Source organism: Malaclemys terrapin, chromosome 5 (assembly GCF_027887155.1).
Source record: "Malaclemys terrapin pileata isolate rMalTer1 chromosome 5, rMalTer1.hap1, whole genome shotgun sequence".
Lineage (NCBI taxonomy): Eukaryota > Metazoa > Chordata > Testudines > Emydidae > Malaclemys > Malaclemys terrapin.
Genome location: NC_071509.1, coordinates 117,332,621 through 117,340,117, shown reverse-complemented (window position 1 = coordinate 117,340,117; position 7,497 = coordinate 117,332,621). Strand labels below are relative to the sequence as shown.

At 51.2% G+C, this 7,497-nt stretch overlaps 1 long non-coding RNA gene across 1 annotated transcript; it reads left to right on the top strand.

Moving 5' to 3' along the window:
* The first annotated feature begins 433 nt into the window (after nt 1–433).
* On the top strand, nt 434–4,912 carry LOC128838140 (uncharacterized). Its single transcript, XR_008445105.1, has 2 exons — nt 434–1,628; nt 4,667–4,912. It is a non-coding gene; the product is annotated as an uncharacterized LOC128838140 (long non-coding RNA).
* Nucleotides 4,913–7,497: the final 2,585 nt, after the last annotated feature.

Sequence of the window (7,497 nt, the reverse complement as noted above, 5' to 3'; positions counted from 1 at the left end):
GCTCCGCCTCTCCCATCCCCATTCCAGTAGTAACTGATTGATGTATTCCACCAAATGGGGAGCTGCATTTTAGAGGTGACAAAGAGAAACTTTGATAATCCTAATACAAAATGGCCTCTTCCTGCTCTCATTATTCACATGTAATTTTGTTTGTGGTGTATGCCCAAGAATGAATTGGATCTGGTGCACACAAAGGTAATGGGATCAGGCGGTGGGGGCACAAACCTGATAAGAGTGCATGCGAGCACAAACTTAATAGTGGGGGCAGTGCTAGTAAGTGTATTGTGCGTAGGTGTTGGATACATACAAACCTGATTTGATTTGGGTGGGGGGAGAGGGTATGTGAATGCACATAAACCTGATGGATGGGGTATGGACAGGCTAATTACAAACTAACAATTGATATGTATTAAGGGATGCATGCACTCTTGCTTAGTGGGGGAAAGGGCACCAATCTAGCCTCTTCCAATACAACCGTCTACTACACCAAACATCCAAATGGCCAAGGTTTTCTGGGGAAAAATAACCTGGTAAAAAGTAGAATAGGAAAAGGTGGCAGAGTTCAGGTGTGGTGTGGGGTCTGTTTGAATGGAAAGGCTAATTATCATTCAGTAACTATTATTTTTAATATGGAATTATTGTGAACTGGGACACTGATTCATCAATGTATTTAAGCATGTTCCTGATTGGAGCACTAACAGCAGTGGGATGGCTCACGTACTTTAAGTTAGTCACGTGCATAAGTACTCTCTGGAATTGGGGTTTTAAGGCTGAACAATTACAGGGCTTTTCTCTTCTCCTTTTTTCGTTTTGATTCAATAGGTATTTAATTCAAATCATTATTGCTATAGGTTGCCCTTTTATATAAAATAATTATTTATTGATCAGAAACAAATGCCTATGATAATTACATAAATAGGAACAATAAATAAATGACTGACATAAAGATCCTGTTACAAATGGCGTAAAATGATCTGAAACTATTGTCACAGTGCACAGATAGACTAAATAGTAACAGCTTTTAAAATTCCACCGCATCTCATTTTAAATCCTGTATAAAATATTACTTGATTTTGATTAGTACTTCTAAAAATGTTGGTATTTAAATTTCTAAACTTCTTTGTGAGTTTGTCCTAGATTTGAAACCCCCATAATTCCACATGGATTCTCCTGCTAGCACTGAGGCTGAACTGCTTGTCTCTGATGAAAGAAATTGGTCTCTCTTCCCTTTCACCCTGGGAAACTATAGGTCCTTACCATGGGCGTGCGCACGGGGTGGGCCCGGGCACACACCCTCATGCCCATGGGCCGGATCCGGATCTGGCCCCTCGGGGCTTTGCATCCGGCCCGCGGGATTTGCCCCCCGTGGTGCCGCAGGCCCCGCGCTGCTTTCCGAAGCAGCCATCAGGGCAGCAGGTCTCTGGGGCTAAGGGGTTGCTCTAGGCACCGCCTCCCGAAGCTCCCATTGGCCGGGAACGGGGAACTGCGGCCAATGGGAGCTTCAGGGGAGGTACCTGGAGGCGTGGCAAGGGCAGCGTGCAGAGCCCTGTGCTGCCCCGCCCCTCCCCCGGGGCTGCGGGGAGCGGCCCGGCATGGGGCCCTGGCAGGCGGGGAGCGCGCCGCTGCGGGTAAGCCTGAACCTCTCCTGCACCCCCTCTCCCTGCCCTGAGCCCCCGGCCTGCACCCCGTTGAGCCGGGCTCCCCCTCCCCAGGGCTGGGCTGGCTGCTTTAACAGCCCCATGTGCTCCCTGGCAGCCTCCCACCCGGCAGCACCAACACAGCCGCTTAAGGTGGCCCGCGCGGGTGCTGCCCCAGTTCCCCGCCCCAAGGCAGCTGCCCCCCTCCAGCGCCCCAAACCCGCCTGCGGCTCCCCGCGCTGGCCAGGGGCCCGGGCACCACCCGGGGGGTCAGGCCGCCCCTGAGCCCAGCAGGCCCGGGGCAGGGGGCGAGCCCGGCCCACAGGCCCCCTCCCGCAGCCCGGCTGCGAGCTCCGCTCCCCGGCGCTGTTCGGGGACTCCGGCCCGGCACCCTCGGGCTTGAGTCCAGCCCTGGGAGCAGCTCGGCGCCCTGCGATCCACCCTGGCTGCCTCTTCCCGGCCTGGCCCCAAGCGCCCAGCCCGGCCCCCGAGCCTGCCTGCCAGGGCGGGGGAGCCCAGATCCCCAGCCCCGGGCCTGCCTGCAAACAGCCTACCCTCCTGCACCCCAACTCCCTCTCCTGAGCCCCCTGCCTGCACCTCTCACCCCAACCCCCTGTCCTGAGCCCCCTTCCTGCACCTTGTCCCCCAACCCCTACCCCACAACTCCCTGCCCTGAGCCCCCGGCCTGCACCTCTCACCCCAACCCCCTGTCCTGAGCCCCCTTCCTGTACCTTGTCCCCCAACCCCTGCCCCACAACTCCCTGCCCTGAGCCCCCGGCCTGCACCTCTCACCCCAACCCCTGCCCCACAACTCCCTGCCCTGAGCCCCCGACCTGCACCTTGCCCCGCAACCCCCTGCCCTGAGCCCCCTCCTGCCCCCAACCCCCTGCCCTGAACCCCCTGCCTGTACCCCTTCTGCATCCCAACTCTCTTTCCTGAGCCCCCTGACTGCACCTCTCACCCCAACCCCCTGCCCTGAGCTCCCAACCCCCTGCCCTGAGCCCCCTGCCTGCACCTCTCACCCCAACTACCTGCCCTGAACCCCCTGCCTGCACCCTGTACCCCTCCTGCATCCCAACTCCCTACCCTGAGCCCCCTGCCTGCACCTCTCACCCCAGCCCCCTGCCCTGAACCCCCTGCCTGCACCCTGTACCCCTCCTGCATCCCAACTCCCTGCCCTGAGCTCCCTGCCTGCACCTCTCACCCCAACCCCCTGTCCTGAGCCCCCTTCCTGCACCTTGTCCCCCAACCCCTGCCCCACAACTCCCTGCCCTGAGCCCCCGGCCTGCACCTCTCACCCCAACCCCTGCCCCACAACTCCCTGCCCTGAGCCCCCGACCTGCACCTTGCCCCGCAACCCCCTGCCCTGAGCCCCCTCCTGCCCCCAACCCCCTGCCCTGAACCCCCTGCCTGCACCCCTTCTGCATCCCAACTCCCTGCCCTGAGCCCCCTGACTGCACCTCTCACCCCAACCCCCTGCCCTGAGCCCCCAACCCCCTGCCCTGAGCCCCCTGCCTGCACCTTGCCCTGCAACCCCCTGCCCTGAGCCCCCTGCCTGCACCCTGTACCCCTCCTGCACCCCAACTCCCTGTCCTGAGCCCCCTGCCGCACCTCTCCTGCACCCCAACTCCCTGTCCTAAGACCCCTGCCACACCCTGGATCCCAATCCCTTGCCCTGAGCCCCCTCCTGCACTCCGCACTCCTCCTGTACCCCAAGCCCCTTCCCTGAGCCCCCTCATACATCCCACACCCTCCTCTGTCCCAGTCCCTTGCCCTGAGCCCCTTCCTGCACACTGCACCCCCCCTGAACCCCTGCCCTGAGCCCCCTGCTGCACTCCGCCCCCTCTTGCACCTCAACCCCCTTCCCTGAGCCTCCTCATACATCCCACACCCCCTCCTCAGCCCCCCAATCCCTTGCCCTGAGCCCCTTCCCGCACACAGCACCCCCTCCCACACCCAGACGTTTATGACGTTCGCCTTAAAAAAAAAAAAAAAATCCCTGGGTGCACACCCTAATGCAATGTGCTGCGCACGCCTATGGTCCTTACCTCCTGGTCAGAGAGTCCCATTTTCCATCACTGCAACCAAACATGTCTCCACATGCCCAACTTGCTGGTGAGTCTGTGTTGGAATATCTGAATGGAACTCTCACCTCAGGTCGTTTCAGAGAGATTTTTGCAAAAGCAGCAGGAAGATTTCCCAGATTGCCACCTTGCCGTTCCCCTTCAGAGACACTCGAGGCTTGAAAACCCCTTGGGGCCACCTGAAATCTCTCCCTTCGTTCTGACATTAGAGGAAAATTATGCACATCTTTTTTTCTTGCAAAGTTTTTCCAGTTCATATTTGTTATGCTGTTATACTGTGCTTAAGCTGCCTGTTACAGTTCAGACATGAGATTTTGATCAGAGAAGAGTTGAACCACAGAAATATATAGCAAACGCATTATGTCAACAATGTTTAAGGTTTAACCCTTTCTTAATTTTCTTGTAACTTTTTTGCATAGATATCCTTCATTTTGCAATTTAAACTTTGAGTAAATCAACAGAGTATTATCACATAAATTGTAATATGGACAGTTGGAATTTCATTATGGAGTGAAAAGAACAGGAGTACTTGTGGCACCTTAGAGACTAAGAATGCTCTAATAAATTTGTTAGTCTCTAAGGTGCCACAAGTACTCCTGTTCTTTTTGCGGATACAGACTAACACGGCTGCTACTCTGAAACCTGTCATTGTGGAGTGAGTGTATTGCATAATACAAGGTCAAGCATTTTGGAGCCTTAGAAATCACTGTGGGAAAAATCAGTAGAAAGGAGGGAATCCACTGCACGATACAATTTCCTCCAACTGTTTTAAGCTCTGTAGTCACTGCATCCTCAGCTGGAATGAAATGAGAGTTGGTTGAAACACAAAGGGAAAAATAAATGTTTCCCTTTATTAACGTCAATACATGAAATGAAAATATCTTTCTACACCTCATCATCTTACAAGTCTTATGCTCAGTTCACATATTTTATAAATGTCTCTAGGAAACTTCTCAAGCTCCGCTATATGATGAGGACAGAGTGAATGTATCGCATAACACGTCAAGCGTTCTGGAGTGTTAGAAGTCACTGTGGGAAGAATCGGCAGAGAGGAGGGATTCCACTGCATCCTTCTGTTTTAACCTCAATAGTTGCAGCAGCCGGAGCTGAAAGGAAATAGGGAATGGTTGAAATACAAAGGGAAAAAATATAATTTTCATTGAATTGATCTCAATAAATTAAATGAAAATATCTCTTCCACACATAAACTCGCAAGTCATTTAGTGTGTTCATATTTTTTTTAAAAGTCTCTAGGAAGCTTCTCAAACCTTGAAATACTAGAAATAGTTCTCATGAGGACAGATGAATGAATAGCAACCCTGATCATAATAGAAACACACTACATATGTAGAAGTCAGAGTACTTTAGGGGTGGAGGGGAAGTACACCTCTACCCCGCTATAAGGCGGCCCGTTATAACAGGAATTCGGCTATAACACGGTAAAGCAGCGCTCTGGGGGGCGGGGCTGCGGGGATCGGCGCATCAGCGTGTCTGGCTTCGACACGCTCCTCTGAGCGGTGTGTTAAAGGTGCTGGGCCGGGGCCGAGGAGTTGGATAAGGGGCAGAGGGTCTCGTGGGGGATGGTCAGGGGACAGGGAGTGGGGGGTTTGGATGGTTCAGAGGCTCTGGGGGGCGGGACAGTCGGGGGATGGGGAATGGGGGCGTTGGATAGGCCGTGGGAGGCCTAGGGGTGATTAGGGACAGGGGGGGTCTCTGGAGGAAAGGTTTAGGCCCCTCAAAAATATTGTCAAATCTCAACTTTAACCATTTCCACCAATTTAGACGGCACATTTAAAATGTAGACAGCACAAACCGTCGGTCTCTTCCTTCTGTGAAACTATAGGAGAGAGTGTGCTCTGAGAAAATGAAACCTTAACTAATTGTTATTTCCCGATCTTAATATTCATACCGGAGCTGAGGAATAGATGTAGTTGAAAGGTGTGAATATCATGTCCTGTTGATCACTCCAAGTAGCAGACAGTAGTGAAAAATTGAGAATAAATCACAAAACAGGATGAGCAATTAGGATAATAAAACATGCTAGAGAGGTACCCACATAGATGACTATGATTTCCAATGTGGTCAGAAGGAGGTTATGCAGAGAAGTCACATTAGGTATTTTTTTACCAAGTGTGTCCCTGGGATGAAAGAATTCAAATATTTTTTTTAAAATTGAAATTCAGTGTTCACCACTTTTGCTGGTTCCTTCTCTTTTAACATTTGCCTTCCCCTTTGCTTGGGCAGGGGAATTCTTCTGGTTTGTTTAATTCTCTTCCCTTCCTGTGGTCACGTTTCATTTTCTGGATCTCAAGCCCTAGCGCAGACTGTTGTGCTGGAGTTTCCATCATTGCAGAGAAATGTGTTTTAATTCAACAAGAAAAGAAAAATCACACGAAGAAACCATGAAAACATTTTTATGCACATTAATTTGGTTCGAGTCTCCCAAGTTTTCCTGCACTTTTATAAGAAATTTGAGACTTTTGCTTCAAATTTTTGAAAGACACACTGCAAAGCAGAGAAAGCAGACTTAGCAGAGCCCCCAGACTGTCCTGGGCTATGCTCCCCATTCTCCCATGATTTTCCAGCGGTGTTGGGCATCTGTATTCCACCCCAGGGTGAAATCCCAGGGGAAGATGTTGCGGGGTACTGAAAGCAAATGAACAAAACTGCAAACCCAGTATACGATGAGACCATGGTTTGGTGGCTCTTATTACTTAAAACTTCACACCCCCAGCACCCATTGTTCCAGCCTGGGGCAGCCCTGGCAGGGTGGCTGTAATGGAACCACGCTGATCGGGACCAGAAGGCAGGTCTCACAAAGCCCTAGAAGTGATGCGGACACTCAGGCGCTTTGTGTGGAAAGATTTTGTGTTCCGTGCAGAAGTCATCGGGTCATCTATTTCTATGATGAAAGTCTGCTAGTGGGATGATAAAGGTGAGCTTAAGTGGGGATGTATAGGTGGAGTTTTCCTCCCCTTTTATCTACCTGTGGCTGGCTTTCCCACAGGAAGACCTAAAGTCATAGATGATGGATAACCTCAAATGGCTCTTAAGTAGATGAAAAGATTCTTCCACATAGCACAGCTTAAAAACGGTGTGATGGAATGATTGTCAGGAGGTTCTCCTCTGCACTATAGGCGTAATGAAGAAGTTAGACTTTGAGGAAGAGTTTGTATGGCTCCCAGGTGCAATAGGACCAGGTCAAGGCCCCTCTCCAGCCACTCCCCATAATTGAGGTTCCATTTCAGCATGTAGGTGTAGATAGTCTGGGTCGTTTCCCTAAGAAGACACCCAGAGGAAAGCTGTACATACTGACTTGCTTGGCTGCAAGGCCAGAGGCGGTATCGACGGTGGCCGCAAGTTTCATAAAGATGTGTTCAGCTATTGAGGGTCTAATCCTCCCATAGAAATGTAACATTTTCATGGTGTGATGTTCTGTACCTCCACCACTCAGGCAGTGCAGCTCCCCCGTCCCACTCTTAGAGCCATAACTGAGTCCCACGTGTACATATTTGTTATAACATTGCATTGGCCAGGGAGCATCACTTTATATTGCACATGCTACATTGTACGTGTACATTATACATACAATCATATTTCCTTTTGTAAAGATGTAACCACCTTATGTAAAATTGAGCAAAATGCTTAAAACAGTTCAAGCGCATTATGTGAGGAAAATATACACACTGAAAATGTGTTGCGGTTACTGAAGTATTTCCCAGGCCTATCCCCTTCAGTCCTGCATCTCAGGATAGAAGATACTCTAGACCGGCTAT